The following is a 16,291-nucleotide window of genomic DNA, read 5'->3' as shown; positions in this document are numbered from 1 at the left end:
CTGAAGTGATGGTGAATCGCCTCAATGGGTGATTTGAAATGCTAGTCATGCATAAAACAATGAGAAAATGCACCATTAAAACAATGAGAGACTTGAATTAGGGTGAAGCCATTTCAAAAGTAATATAAGCAGAATTGCAGGATTCAGTTTCCATGATTCATACAAGTACCCAATTTCTCAACTGATTGTCAAAGATAGATGTTTTATGTTTGAACTTCGGCTAATCTTTCAATGTTTTCCATTTCAGTCTGGAAGGTGATGTTGTTAAGATGCGAACCAGTGCTCAACTATGGGTTCCACATTTCATTCTCCCCATGAAGGCATTTACTCTATGCCGTACGATTAGGAATCAGTCCAGGCGTTTACGCAAGTGACGTATGACAAGGAATCAATCCACCATGATTTAAAGGATGATAACTGGTTCTTGTCCTGCAATAATTCTATTTGCGAAACTTGAAACCCTTCAAGTGATTTACTGTTTTTACATAAATATGGTTATATGCATTATTGTTCCAGTTAAGCGCATGGGATTTTTAACTTTGTTGGCGTTAATGTGCTTATTAATATAAAGTTTATCCTTTGTGCTTATTAATAAGCACATAAATAATTCCTTTGTAAAAATTATTTACTAATAGACGTGGTGGAAGGAGATGGACTTTTCTGGAGAATTCCTTCGTGCGTCTGCCATTTCCATCCCTTTTTTCTTGTTCTTGATTTTTGCGTTTGGTTGTGTTTTCAATTTTCATGTTTTCAAAAACAAAATAATGCGAAGATGGAAAACATCAATTTGTTTTTATTTGTACTATAACAATTTTGAAAATTCAAAATAACTTTTTTGATGTTTCCAAGAAAATAATTTGTTTTTCATAATTTTTTGGGGGGAATACTGATAAGCGAGGCTTAGAAAAATTATTTACGAAAGTATAAAGTTTATAATTTTAGTAATTAATATTTATAATGTTTATCATGTTTTTGTTAATAATTTTTTCAATTCTCATTGATTAGTAATTGTCCCTTTTTTTTCCTTTTTTTTTTTCCAGAAAGAATTTTCATGATTTGACTAAATTTTACCTGGCATATTGGTTTCAATGTTGATGAGAACATATTAGTGTATCAATTGGCACACTAATTAGATATAATATTAGGTAGGATCAGGGCGGAGGCACAGCAGGGCCAGCCAAGGGGTCACGTGCCCTCTTTCAATTTTGAAATTTTTTTTTTGGATACTGTCATGTATAAAATGTATTTTCCTTTTTTCTTAACATGTTCTTTGGCTAAAGGTTTATTGTATTGTTCACAATAAATTGTTATTTAATACTTTGAGAACACTATGTAATATTGTTTATGTAGTAGTTTAAATCAATAGTGTAACAAAAAATATTATAAATTAGATATAATGAACTCATTATTTTCAAGTAGTTGACATACCACTTAGTGTAATTTGTGATTTCTATATTTTAAGCATCACATAGGCAACGTCATATGGTATTCTAAGATTGTTTAATAATTTTCTTTCAAAACACATAATTTACAAGCAATGTCATCTCTTTAATATTTTTCTGTCAAATAAAAATTAAATAGATTTGATAATAATTTGTACTATAAATGATGTGTTTTTTTTTTAAAATTAGGAATTTTGGTCCATAATTTTTTGTGCTAAAATTGCAAACTTACGTCATCATCCGACATCGAGCTATTCCGCACTATTATAGAATTTTGATTTGTTCTTATTAATAATGAATATGTAATTTTTTATGTTTAAATTTATTTCATAAAATTATTATTATCTTAATATTGCTCATGATTTTATAATTTATCCTAATATAAATTAGAAGGCACATTTAGAAAGGGTGTGTATAGTGAAATTTTTTTCATGGGATGGGTACATTTGTTGAAATTTTTTTTTTGTTATGACTTTCTAATATTATGTCTCTAGATTTACAGCGAAAAACGTTTCATTGCAAGTGTGAATGCCTTTAACGTTTTAAAACTCTTTGGTCCATAATTGTCATGTTTAAAAAGTAATTTGTTTTAGGAGACGTGCATTAAATGGCGTAAGCTAATAATGAAGCATTTTATTTCATTATAATTTCACATAAAATGTTTAAAAAAATATGTACGAAAAAATAGAGAGAATGATATGATAGCTTACAGTGATTTTTTAGCTCAAATATGTAGTTGACAAACGAGACTTCATAATTTCACTAAAAGTCATTTATCTAAAAAGTCAATCAACAGATAAATCTAATTTTAAAATTTTTTTAGACACGACAAAAATTTTCATTTTTTGCGACGGCACAGTGCCGTCACCGATACTCTTAATGCCGTCTTAAAAACGTTTTAGTGATGACAAATGGAAGATCACAACAAAGGGCGTTGCAAAAACCTTTTAGCGACGACATTATGCTGTCGCCTTTTTTTAGTGACAGCAATTGTTACCTTTTGCGACGGCAATTTACTGTCGCATATAATATGAAAAAAAGTACCTTTTGCGACGGCACCGTTTTACGGTCGCTAAAAATTTTATTTGAGACAGCAAAAAATATTGTCACGAATGGTTTTGTTTTTTTGCAACGGCCTGCCCACTGTCACCAATGGTTCTAATATTTTTTGCGACGATATGGTGCTGTCGCAAAAAAAAAAAACTACAATAAAATTATTAAAAATATTAAAATTACTTGTATTAAATGAAAAATAATTGAAAAAGAAATCAATAATTGTATAATAATATAAAAATTCCTGTATAGAAAAAATAATTTCTCCATAATAAAAATATTCTTGCAATCTTAACTGCACATCAACAAAATTACCCTACCACATAATGTTCTATAATACATATATAATATTTAAATACATAATGTTGTTCATAATTCAAAATAACATAAACCTAAATTACAAGTTTTGCTCATCATTCTCTGTGGGTAACAAAAACAAAAATTACGCATTCTTTACAGACATACATTCCACAAGAAGCAAACTCCTACTCGGGAAATATCTGACAAAAATAAAATAAAATATAATTAATGACAATATAATTATGTGTTAATATGTTAATTACAAAAAAATATAAAAATTTAACTACAATACAATTACAAAGATAAGTAAATAATTTTGCCTAAACCGAAATCCTGCTCTAACTCCCAAACCGGGAACCCGATTCGAATCTCGTCTTCTCCCACAAGTATTTCATGCCTAGGCGGTCATGTGTGCCAAATTTCGTGCTACTTCGACGCCGTTTGGTGATTTTGGGACGTTAACACCTCGAATTCTAAATTTCCTAAGCAACTAGTTTGTCTAGAGTGAAATCCGACTCTAACTCCCAAACCGGGAATCCCATTCGAGTCCCGTCTTCTCCCACAAGTCTCTCGTGCCTAGGTGGTCGTGTGTGCCAAGTTCCGTGCTACTCTGATGTTGTTTGGTGATTTTGGGGCGTTAATGCGTCGAATTCTAAGTTTCATTAGAGTGAAATCCAACTCTAACTCCCAAACTGGAAATCCGATTCGAATTCCATCTTCTCCCACAAGTCTCTCGTGCCTAGGAGGTCGTGTGTCAAGTTTCGTGCTACTCCGACGCCGTTTGGTGATTTTGGGGTATTAACACCTCAAAGTCTAAGTTTCTTAAAAAACTAGTTTGTTTCTTAAAAGTGAAATTTGGCTCTAACTCCCAAACTGGAAATCCGATTTGAGTCCTGTTTTCTCCCACAAGTCTCTCGTGCCTAGGAGGTCATGTGTGCAACGTTTCGTGCTACTCCGACATTGTTTGGTGATTTTGAGGCATTAACACCTCAAAGTCTAAGTTTCTTAAGAAACTAGTTTGTTTCTTAAGAGTGAAATCCAGCTCTAACTCCCAAACTGAGAATCCGATTCGAGTTCTGTCTTCTTCCACAAGTCTTTCGTGCCTAAACGGTCGTGTGTGCCAAGTTCCGTACTACTCGGACACCATTTGGTGATTTCGGGGCATTGACACCTCAAATTCTAAGTTTTTTAACAAACTAGTTTGTTTCTTACGAGTGAATATAGCGATCCCGGGTTTACCCTTGTTGTACAGTGATCCGGACATGTGTCCGCGGATGTTGGTAGTTGGTTATTATCGTGTTTACATTCCTTTTTCTTCATATTTGAGTTATAGGATGTGTTAGGCAGGTTTGTTACAGGTTGGTTGTGTTCGGGAGCCTAGTGTTGCTGCCTAGAATTTTGGACCTTCGCTCGAGCGAGGAGTTGGTCGCTCGAGCGAGAGTGGGGTTCGTGTCTGGTGGGTCGAGCCAGAGTGGCTCGCTCGAGCCAGAGTGGCTCGCTCGAGCGAGCGGTTGCACCTGGTTCTGGACCTGAGAGTTGCCTTTCTTGGCTCGAGCGAGCTTCCTTCGCTCGAGCGGTCTGGGTTTTTCTTCGCTCGATCGAGAACTTCTTGGCTCGAGCGAGAGTTTCTGTGTCTGGTCGCTCGAGCGAGCGTGTTTTATATCAGCGGACAGTAGCGGTTTTGAGCTTCAGTTTTTCACTTCTTTTTTTGATCAAACCCTTGATCTGAGACCCTCTCTCTCTAAACTTACATTCTCTCTAAGATTTGATCTCCCTAGGGTGTGAATCTAGCCTAGGGCCTTTGTTAAAAAGATAGGGGGTGTTGAGAGCTTCGATTTAATCTGAAAAAGTTTGGATTTGGAGCACGTTGATCTTCGAGTCTTCATCTCCTTTTTGGCTAAAACTTCAAGGTAGGGATATCCTACTCCTCTCTATGGGTTTTGTCTTTAAATTTTGGTATTTTGAGATGTTGGGCTTGGTTTGGTAATTTTGTGAAAGTTTGGGGCTTTTGTGTAATTTTACAAAAGTTGGGGTTTTATTCATAATAAACCTAGATGCATATTTGGCATAGAAAAAATGGAATGATTGTTGAATCATTGATGAAAATGGGACCTAAGGGTTGAAATGTTAATTATGGGAATTGACCTAATTACATTGTTTAATTAATTGGGATAATTAATTGAGAAGAATGAAGAAATGAAATGTTGATTGAATATCCATTGTGCATTTATTTTCTATTTAGAAATAACTGCTTTGGGCTATCGGTGGAGGATAGTCGTGATTGTTGTAGACAATGCATGATGATTAGGCAAACTGAAACTAATCAATGAAGTGTGTCATGGAACTTGACGGTTGATAGAATACATTAATTGTATGTATTGGGTGATTGTGTATAGAACCAATGTGTTTGTCTACGTTATGTGTAGAGGAGGAGATAGGGGATGTACTCCGCGGTTTAGGGGAAGATAGGGGATGTACCTCTAAACCGGTTAGTGTTGGGAGAAGATAGGGGATGAACTCCGTAGATACAGCTCATATGCTTGTCTAGAAGTGAAGATAGAGCTTATATGCTTATCTTTGTGATGTGTGGATATAGCTCATATGCTTATCTGTGGATATTGTGGTTATACATATCTGTTGTAGAATGTGGATATAGCTTATTTGCTTATCTGAGAATGTGGATATTGTTGTTATACATATCTGTTGAGAATGTGGTTAGTGCTTATATGCCTATCCGTTGAAAAAGGGAAAATGAAAGGAAACTTGGACTCATAAGTCGTATGACATAAATATGTGGTTTATGTGATTGTATCAGTGTTGGCCATCTATCAATTGCTAATATTTTAGTCATTGTTCATGGTTGGTTTAGTGTATTTCTACTGGGCTGTGGCTCACCCTATATGGGAATATCATTTTCAGGTGCAGGTAGCATGCCACCTCCAAGGACATAGCTGGGAGGCTAGAGGCGGGCATACTTTTGTTGCTTAACTTTTGATGTATTACATGTAACTTCAAGCCAAGGGCTTAATGTGTAAACGAGTTAGTACTCTTTGTTGTAACCAAGTGTTAACTTGGAAAGCTGTAAGCCCGTAGGGCATTTTGTTATGATGTTAACATGTAATACTTATGTAATGGAACTCTAAGGAATAAAGTAATGTGGTTAGTTTATATGTAAATGCATGCCTTATCTGATGGGTTTAATGTTGTTATTTTGAGGGCGTTATAACTTGGTATCAGAGCGTACCGGGTTCGAATACTTTGGGTACGTGGGAAGTGATTAGGATCACAATGGGTTTGTCTCGCTTGATAGAGACTTAAATGTAGTATCATATGCTATGTGCTTAAGTGATAACATGCTTATGTGACTATGTGGGTATGGGATTTAATTTCTAGGATGTTGATTGGATCCTTGGGTTTCTGGGAGTCTTGTTGGAAAAGCACTTGATCAATGCTGTTTCTAACCGGAACTCTAGTAACGCCTCGGGACTATTATTATCCGGAAATGAAATTCGTAAGTGCTTATGTGTTTATGTGCTTATGTGGAGTGAATTACAGTTGTCCATGTATTAGGACGTGAGTGTTTAGTTTCGGCACATTTATGAATGTGCTAACGTTCTGTGTTGCCTTTATTAGGATGTCAGGACGAGGAAGAGGTGCTTGGCGTGGTAGACCTGCGAGGCAGGAAGTACCGTTACCGGGTGAGATTCCGGCAGTGCAGGAGGGAGTTGGGCAGGCCAATGTGGCCGAGCCAGTAGGTCAGCAGGCTATGGGTGCCTTGGCCAGAGAGATAGCAGGAGCTTTGGGTATTCTTAGAGCTGGGAATCAGGCAGCTGAGACAGGGCCTTCTTTCTTGAAGAGGGAGTTCTTCCGGTCTAATCCGGATGAGTTTATCGGGGATCCGAAGGAGCCACTGAAGGCTGATGAGTGGTTAGAACAGATGAGTAAGACGTTCGAGATGCTTGGCATTGAGGACGGAGCACTGAAAGTGACCTTGGCATCCTTCCAGCTGAAGGGAGACGCGGGTCAATGGTGGAAGTACGAGAAGGCTCGTGTGGGATTCAATGAATTTAAGCTTAGTCTTATTCAATGAATTTCAGCTCGTGTGCCTAGAGCTGAAGGGAGACGCGGGTCAATGGTGGAAGTACCCTAACTCTCAAACCGAGAACCCGATTGGAGTCCCGTTTTCTCCCACAAGTCTTTCATGCCTAGGCTATCGTGTGTGCCAAGTTTCATGCCAAACCAACACCGTTTGGCGATTTTAAAGCACAACACCTAAAATTCAAATTTCTTAAGGAACTATTTTGTCTAGACCGAAATCCGGCTCTAACTCCCAAACCAGGAACCCGATTCGAGCCCCGTCTTCTCCCACAAGTCTCTCGTGCCTAGGCGATCATGTGTGCCAAGTTTTGTTCTACTTCGACACCGTTTGGTGATTTTGGGGCATTAACACTTCAAATTTTAAGTTTCTTAAGAAACTAGTTTGTTTCTTAAGAGTGAAATCCGGCACCGGGAACCTGATTTAAGACCCGTCTTCTCCCACAAGTCTCTCGTGCCTAGACGGTTGTGTGTACCAAATTTTGTGCTACTCCGACGCCGTTTGGTGATTTTGGGGTGTTAACACCTTGAATTCTAAGTTTCTTAAGAAAGTAGTTTGCCTAGAGTGAAATCCAGCCCTAACTCCCAAACCAGGAACCCGATTCGAGTCCCGTCTTCTCCCACAAGTCTCTTGTGCCTAGGTAGTCGTGTGTGTCAAGTTTCGTGCTAACAATGAAAAATCCTTTGTCTTTCTTCCTAATTATGTGTTAATCATATTCGAATTTTATTATATATATGTTGTGTGAAAATTTAACTGTCAAACAATTTAATTTATATTGAACCTGTCTGTTGCGATCCACATTCGCCCCCTGTGACACAAAGGCCATCACATTAATATAGTAAACCATCAATATGCACAGAACATAATTTGCTAGAAATCACATTAATATCAACAATAAATGGAAAGCTACATCAAAGCATGCACACATGCAACTCTAGATGTGGTAGCAAGCAAATAATAATTATGATCATATTTAGACACATGCAAGTCTAGATGTGGCAGCAAGCAAATAATAATCAAGATCATATTTAGAACCATCTAGATGTGGTAGCAAGCAACTTCAAATAATTTATTTGAAGCATTTGTTCAACATGAAGTTATTCTAGGATATTAAAAAATAGAAGGGTTATATGCCGAAATGACCAACACTGCAGCAAATTTGAACCCCTCAAAAACAATGTCATGTACCTTTGGGGATTAATGAATTTAAGCTTAGTCTTATTTATTACCCCTTGGTTAAAGTTTTAACACTAAATTTAAATCCAAATTGTGTTTTAGAAGATCTATCTTTTGTTGATTCCTCACATATAACGATTATGAAATATCTTTAAGTTGACAACGACAAAAGGATTTCATTTCAATTAAGGAAATGCAAATACTATTCATCAATGTCCATGGATTATTAAAGAAAAATTAAATTTCAAATAACATCATATTCTATTTTTTCACTCCCTCAAATATCAAGACTTGTGAGTGCTCTTTTAAATCACACAATTTATAACAATTGCAGCAAAAATCACTACCCACTTGAAGATTGTATCACCTGTTAGTAATCAAATAAATCATAATGTAAATAAACATATCACTTAGTTCTAGAGATTTATGATGGTAAAATAGGTGAAAACAGCATTGGTCTTTCTCCTTGGACAGGGAGATATTTTAAATGTTAGTACTTCAAGCCCTATTCTTAGAATTAATTTCATATTTTTTGAGACATTCTTTTGATCTTAAAATGAACATTTAAAATTTTTAATTAATAATCCCCTCCCCTTTTTTGTTCTCTTTTTGGTGTAATTGTAATTGTTCTAAGAATCATAAATTAGTCTAAAGTAACTCTTTTTTTTTCTAATTATATTTTTGGTAATAACAGCCACATGCATCCACATACATTCACTTCAACTTGCCTCATTCAAAAATTTAAAATTACACATCACAAACAAGAAGAAACGATGATCTAGACCCTTTCATTAATATAGAAAATCATATTGGCAATTTAGCATACATTCTAGAAGAAAATATTTAACATTGATTTTTCTTTAATTTTCTTAAAGAATATATTGTATAAATTGATAAAATGTTTAACTATTTTTTTTTAAAATTATATTAAAGACTCCTATATATAATCCACAACAATTGACAAATTAATGTTTATAAGTTATAAATCCAGAATGGTACACCGAAAGGTAGTGGTATGCTCATGATAACTAATTGATACACAGCTACTTCACCTAAAAGTCCAATCGAATATGAGAAACTTAAACTTCTAGGTTGGAGAAAATTTGGAAGACATACAAACTACTAGCTTTTCCTTTGAAACTTATAATCAAACATGAAGAATGAATTGATTGCAATATTACCTGACTACTATCCCCATCCACAAGATCACTCGTGGCAATTCTACGCTCATACTCAACCAGAGGCCCTGCTTTGCTTACTACTACAATCAAATCAAATTAAACCCAAATCAAAATGTGAACGTCATGCTAAGGATTATTTAAAAAAATTTAAAAGGACAAAAAGACAACCTCCTCGTCATGAAGCCAAACCCTCAGCTTCTTCCACTTATCTAGTCATATATAACCTACCAAAGCGGCTCAAATTTGCGCATAAAAATCTCTCTTTACCTTCTTTTTTTTTACCCCACAAAAATCATTGCAACATTAAAACCCAAAGAACAAAATATTTTAACTCAATTCTCTGAACCCCATAGAAATTCTTATTTCATATTCAGAATTTTGACTAGCAAAACTAGAAGAAGAATCGAAGTTCACAAGGGGCCAAAAAAATAAACCTTCACACCAAATAATTTGAATTTTGCATCAAACAAAACATTATCTACAAAACTAAAATCTCTGTAAACCTTGTTACAATTATATAAAAAATAAAAACCCATATCTATTTTATAGATTTGTAACAGACCAAACCCAAAGAATAAAATTTGAACTCAATTCTGAACCCCACAGAAATTCATAATTCAATCAAAGAATTTTCACAAGCAAAACCTGAAAATTAACAAAAGTTCACAAGAATAAATAAATAAATATGAAAATGAAAATAACCCTTCACACCAAATAACATATATTTTAAATCAAACAAAATGTAAATTCATACCTCAACCATCTCCACATTTCTAGCTCGTTCGAACAACCCAGCAAGAGTAGCACTGTTGACATTGAACATTGAAAGGTAAGTTTCCAATGAAGAGTTTGAGAGCAGGAGACAAACTGGGTTCCTCTGCATCACTCTATAGGTCCTCTTCTTGCTTGTACTCGGATGAAACTGCGATGTTTTGTACGAACTTGGAAGGCGAGGAGGCTGCTCGATGCCGTCACTCGACGGAGAGAGAGAGAGAGCGCCGTAAGAAGAGATTAGGGATTTTTGGTTGAAGGGGATTTTTGGTTTTTGAGATTGGGGATTTTGGTTCAAGCGATTGGGGAGGGGGGTAACCCGAGCGAGAATGGAAACAAGGGGGAGTGGAAAATCGAGCGGGAATATTTTTTTTTTTGGGTTTCCGTCACAAATGAATATTTAAACAACAAAATGGCTCTTTTTTTAAAAAAAAAAATTATTTTTTGTTAAAATAATTTTTTTTTTAAAGTTAATGAATTTTTTTTTTGATTTTTCATTTTTTTTAGTCACTAAGGTTAAAAATTTATTTGTTTCATTTTTATTTTAATGAATAAAAAATTATTATTTTTTTTTTAATTTGGTAGAAGTAGGGGTAATATTTTAATGAAAAATATTTTTCATTAAAATAAAGTTAATTTTTTGTGGTCAATGAAAAATATTTTTTTGTGAACTCTTTGTTTTTGTTACTAAAAATCAGGAACTAATTTTTTGTGGTAGAGGAGAGAGAGAGGTAGTAGTGGTGAAGGTGATGGATAAGAGGTGATAGTGGTGATGGCGGTGATGGTGAAGGAGATTAGTGGTGAAGCTGTGGTAGTGGTAGAGGAGATGATAAAGTAGCGGTGGTGGAGGAGAGGTAATGGTAGTAGTAGTGGTGGTAGACAGAGAAAGAAGAGTGATGAGTGAAAGAAAAAGAGAAGAAACAGAGACAGAGAGACAAGAAAATGAAAAAATAGGTGAAAAGAGAAATGTTATATCAAAAGAGTAAGACGCGTCATTTTTCTTAATTTTTTTGTGACAGAAAAATACTGTTGCATTTATTCAAACCATTTTGTAACTGTATATTTATGAAGCTGTCTCAAAGCCACAATATTTTTTTTTTTTGCAACGGTACCTATTACAATCACAAAATTCTTTTTTTTTTTTTTTTTTTTTTTTTTTTTTTGCGGCGGCAGTTGGTGCCGTCGCAAATACTCTCCTTTTTTGCGACAATAATTTCTGCCGTCGCAAATACTCATTTTTCGCGACAACATTTTCTGCCGTTGCAAATACTCTATTTTTCTACCGTCGCAAAAACTCACCTTTTTCGCAACGGCAAGTTTTTTTGAGACGGCAAGTGTGCCATCGCAAATGCTTCCGTCTGTTAAGCCCACTTTTCTTCGAGTGAGACAACATTCTTAAATCGTAATATTTTGCAGTCATAAGGACAATAACAATTTAAAAGTCACTCGTCTACTATTTTACATATCTATCCACGTTACATATCTGTCTATCTATCTATTCAATGTCAACTAGCTATCATTCAAATTAAAAATTTTATGATTTTCTATTTCCAAGCTATAGAATCGCCTCTTTTGACCTAATTAGTTTTTTGAACAAATTTCACTTTACCCAGATTATGGCTCATGTGCACATTGCTCCTATCATTTGAAAATAAGCACATAACTCACGTAATTTGCATACTAAAGTACACCTCGTTCAGTCTATTAATAGCTCGGGTGAAAACACTAAAATACTCTTTGTAGATAGGTTACTCTCACTGTGCAAATCATTAACATTCTCAACATTTTTAACAAAAGTTTTTACTATTAACTTGATGAAATATTTAGCTTGTTTAATTTGAGTTTTTTGAATTCACTTTTTAAAAAATTAAATTTTTTTATTTTCCGTGTTTTTTTGTTCATTGAATTTTTAAAAAATATTTTAAGCCATTTTTTTAATTTTTTAGATACACCTAACATATATACACTTAAAAAGTATAATATTTTTTAATATTTTTTTTGCAAATATTTTACTTTTTAGATACATATAAGTAAGATACATATTAAAAGGTAAAAAAAAAATTGTTTAAAATTTTTAAAATATTCACTAAAAATATAAAAAAATAAAATAAAAAACTCAATTTTTAGAAAATTAAATTCAGAAAATTGAAACCAAACACGGTGAATACACTTCAATCTATAAATTACAAAAAAAATTATGCAACTATTTCAAAATGATTGATGATAATCTGCACATTGATGATACCACAAGTAAAGTAAAATTTACCCTAGTTTTTTTTTAAACCCAAAATTAAATAACTAGTGTATGAACATTAAATAACTAGTGTATGAACAAATATAATTTATAAACTATGTTAAAACATGAAATAGTAATGACAGTTAAAAAAGCATAAAAAAAGTTATTACTAATATAATATTTTACTAGAATGTAAACACTACAAGAGAAAAGTAGGTTCAAATAATGTTCTATTAATTAAAAAATGTAATTGGTAATCACTCTGTTTAAAAAATATAATTAAAATAACCCTTTAAATAAATAAAATAAAAAAAGAAAAAGCATGAATGCTATCCACACCTTGATCGGTACATTATGGTAAAAATTCTTCAGTTGCATACTTTAACAGAAACAAGCTCTCTCAAAATCAGTTCAAAAGTGCTCGAAATCAAATCAACCACAAAAAACTAAAAAAAAGATCACATTTTATAATCATTTGAAGTCACCAATAGTTTTTTTTTTAAAAAAAATTGTCACCAATAGTTTGGATGCCACTTGAACTTGTTACACATTTTGTGATTAGAAAATGTTTGAATAAAAAAATGCATAACATTATCATAAAATACATAACACTATCACAAAATGTGTAACTTCATTTCTCAATCATTAAGGCATTTGATGAACGTGGTGATGTGAATATTCACATTAAATAAATTTGACAATGTGAATATTCACGTTGATAGGTCGAATGTTCACATTCACAGTATGTATATTTACATCATGGAACATTCAGGCTGTCAATGTGAACATTAATGCGCGGTTCACCCTATTATTATGAGGGGTATTTTGGTAATTATGTTATCCATAGGATTTGTTGGAATATAAAAAAATAATTTAGACTAAGTGGAGCGAGTGAAAAATGATTTATGAATAAACACCATCTTGTTTGGTTTCAATTTGCTGAATTCAGTTTTTAAAAAATTGAAATTTTTTATTTTTCATCTTTTTTTTATTTTCACTGAATTTTTTTAATATTTGAAGTAATTTTTTAATTTTTAGATAACATCTAGTGTATAAATACACTTAAAAAGTATAATATTTGTGATTTTTTTAAAAAAATATAATTCTTTTTTAAAAAATTCACTAAATACCAATAATACAAAAAATATATATATATGAAAATTAAGTGTATTTTTATATTATTGTGCATTATTGATTTTGTAAAATATTTTTTTTATAAATATTTTACTTTTTTAGATATATCTAAGTAAGGTACATCTAAAAACATAAAAAAAAATATTTAAAATTTAAAAAATACTTATTAAAAATATGAAAAATAAAAAAAGCTCAATTTTTAAAAAAATAAATTCAAAAAATTTAAACCAAACCAAGTGATGATTTATTAATTTTCAACAATAGTGAGAATCAGTGTTTGGTAGAATTTTTGGAAACGTGATTCCATACCTTTTCGAATGCTGTGTTTGGTTAGAATTTTCAAAAATTGATTCCACACCCACTTTTGAAAACACGTCTATCCGGTCATCCTCCCGCACATTCGGCTGGTTGACCAGAACAGTGTTTGTTTTTTATTTTTTTGTCGCAATTGGCACATGTTATTTTTTATATTTTAAATAAAAAATATTTTCAAAATTTTTTTATGAGTTTTGAATTGTGTGTTTAGTTATGAATTGTAACTTTTTAAATCAAACAACTTTTCTAATTTTAAAAATTCAAAATTTTTTTCAAAACTCATTCCTAAACAAATTCTTTCTTTTCAAATCATAATTCAAAATTTCACAAATTCAAAATACTTATACCAAAAACTAACACCCCGGGCGTGTACTTTGATTCCATTATATGTAAGGATAAGCAAAACCCTAAATTCAGCAAACTCAGAGCCTTCCCCTCTCAGTAGCTTGCAGCTCTCTCTCTCAGCCATGGCGAACTTCTTCAGAAGAGGTAATTTCTAGATTCATCGAACATGCAAATTGTGTGGGTGCCTATCCAAATACTTAGAAGGGTTTCTGCACAATGTTACCTTCACTTTTCATATCATATCAATACACCCCAAAACATTGAAACGAATGATAAATTTGATACTCTTTTCATACTCTTTTCTTTCAAGGTCAAATGTCTTAGCAGTTCGCAGCTCTCTCTCTCTCAGCCATGGCGTTCTTTAGAAGAGGTACTTTCTAGATTCACCAAACATGTTAATTTTGTGGGTGCCTATCCAAATACTTTGAAAGGTTTCTGCATAATGTTACCTTCACTTTTCATATCATATCAATACACCCCAAAGCACTGAAACAAATGATAAATTTGATACTCTTTTCTTTCAGGGTCAAATGTATGTAGTCTTCATATCAAATGTTTTGTTCCCCCTACGCACTTTCTAATTTATTGTTTGTTTGACAAATCTATAATTCTGAAACATCTAGGATTGTTTATTCAAATTATTCTGTTGATCTACTTAAAGTTTAGTGCCATCTATGAATGACCATGTGAAATTATTTCTTAGAATTGACCCTAGTTGTTTATCATCGTTTAATTCTACATTTCTCGAGGTTTATTCTTGATAATTTTTTGTTTTGATTGTGAGTAGGTAGTTGTTTGGTGCTTTTGGAATATTTTTTTTGTTAAAAAAACAGCATTTTTCTAATTCAATCGCGATGGAGTTTTTATCACTATGAAAAAAACAGCATTTATCATTTGTTTCAGTGCTTTGGGATGTATTGATATGATATGAAAAGTGAAGGTAACATTGTGCATTAACCTTTCGAAGTATTTAGATGCATGTTTGATGAATCTAGAAAGTACCTCTCCTAAAGAACGCGATGGCTGAGAGAGAGAGCTGCGAACTGCTGAGACATTTGACCTTGAAAGAAAAGAGTATGAAAAGAGTATCAAATTTATCATTTGTTTCAGTGTTTTGGGGTGTATTGATATGATATGAAAAGTGAAGGTAACATTGTGCAAAAACCCTTCAAAGTATTTGGATAGGCACCCACACAATTTGCATGTTTGATAAATTTAGAAATTACCTCTTCTGAAGAAGTTCGCCATGGCTGAGAGAGAGAGCTGTAACCTGCTGAGAGAGGGAGGCAGCTAAGTTTGCTAAATTTAGGGTTTTGCTTACCCTTACATATAATAGAATCAAAGCACGCGCTCGGAGTGTTAGTTTTTGGTATAAATATTTTGAATTTGTGAATTTTTGAATTATGATTTGAAAAGAAAAAATTTGTTTAGTTATGAGTTTTGAAAAGAAATTTCAATTTTTAAAATTAGAAAAGTTGTTTGATTTAAAAACTTACAACTCATAATTAAACACAATTCAAAATTTTATTCAAAACTCTTTAAAAAAAATTGAAAATAATTTTTATTTAAAATATAAAAAATAACAGGTGCCAATTGCCACAAAAAAAACAAAAAACAAACAAACACTGCTCTGGTCAACCAGCCGAACGTGCGGGAGGATGACTAGATAGACGTGTTTTCAAAAGTGGGTGGAATCAATTTTTGAAAATTCTAACCAAACACATTCAAAATGTTTCCAAAATTCTACATTCTCACTATTATTGAAAATTAATAAATAATTACTTAGTTTGGTTGAAATTTTTTGAATTTATTTTTTAAAAAATTGAGCTTTTTTTATTTTTCATATTTTTAATAAATAGTTTTTAAATTTTAAATATATTTTTTTATGTTTTTAGATGTACCTTACTTAAATATATCTAAAAAGTAAAATATTTATAAAAAAAATATTTTACAAAATCAATAATGCACAATAATATAAAAATACACTGAATTTTCATTTTTTTATTATTATTATTGGTATTTAGTGATTTTTTTTTTTTAAAAAAATTATACTTTTTAAAAAAAAATCACAAATATTATACTTTTTAAGTGTATTTATATGCTAGATGTATCTAAAAATTAAAAAATTATTTAAAATATTAAAAAAATTTAGTGAAAATAAAAAAAAAAACATGAAAAAGAAAAAATTTCAATTTTTTGAAAACTGAATTCAACAAATTGAAACCAAACAAGATGGTGTTTA

At 32.4% G+C, this 16,291-nt stretch overlaps 1 protein-coding gene across 5 annotated transcripts in view; it reads left to right on the top strand.

The window, feature by feature from the left end:
* The window catches only part of LOC145792728 (E3 ubiquitin-protein ligase RHF1A-like), a 43,841-nt gene that overhangs the window by 11,192 nt on the left and 16,358 nt on the right, over positions 1-16,291 (top strand). For 4 of the 5 annotated variants that reach the window (XM_082874074.1, XM_082874076.1, XM_082874073.1 and 1 more), the window contains one exon: positions 248-709. The exons of the other annotated variant lie outside the window; for it this stretch is intronic. The gene's annotated coding sequence lies outside the window, so the exon portion shown is untranslated. Of the gene's footprint in view, positions 1-247; positions 710-16,291 lie in introns of those variants that run through there. 5 annotated transcript variants of the gene reach the window in all.

This window comes from Camellia sinensis, chromosome 6, assembly GCF_055761805.1.
Source record: "Camellia sinensis isolate YWXY chromosome 6, ASM5576180v1, whole genome shotgun sequence".
Taxonomy (NCBI): Eukaryota; Viridiplantae; Streptophyta; class Magnoliopsida; order Ericales; family Theaceae; genus Camellia; species Camellia sinensis.
This window is presented reverse-complemented; position numbering and strand designations above follow the sequence as displayed.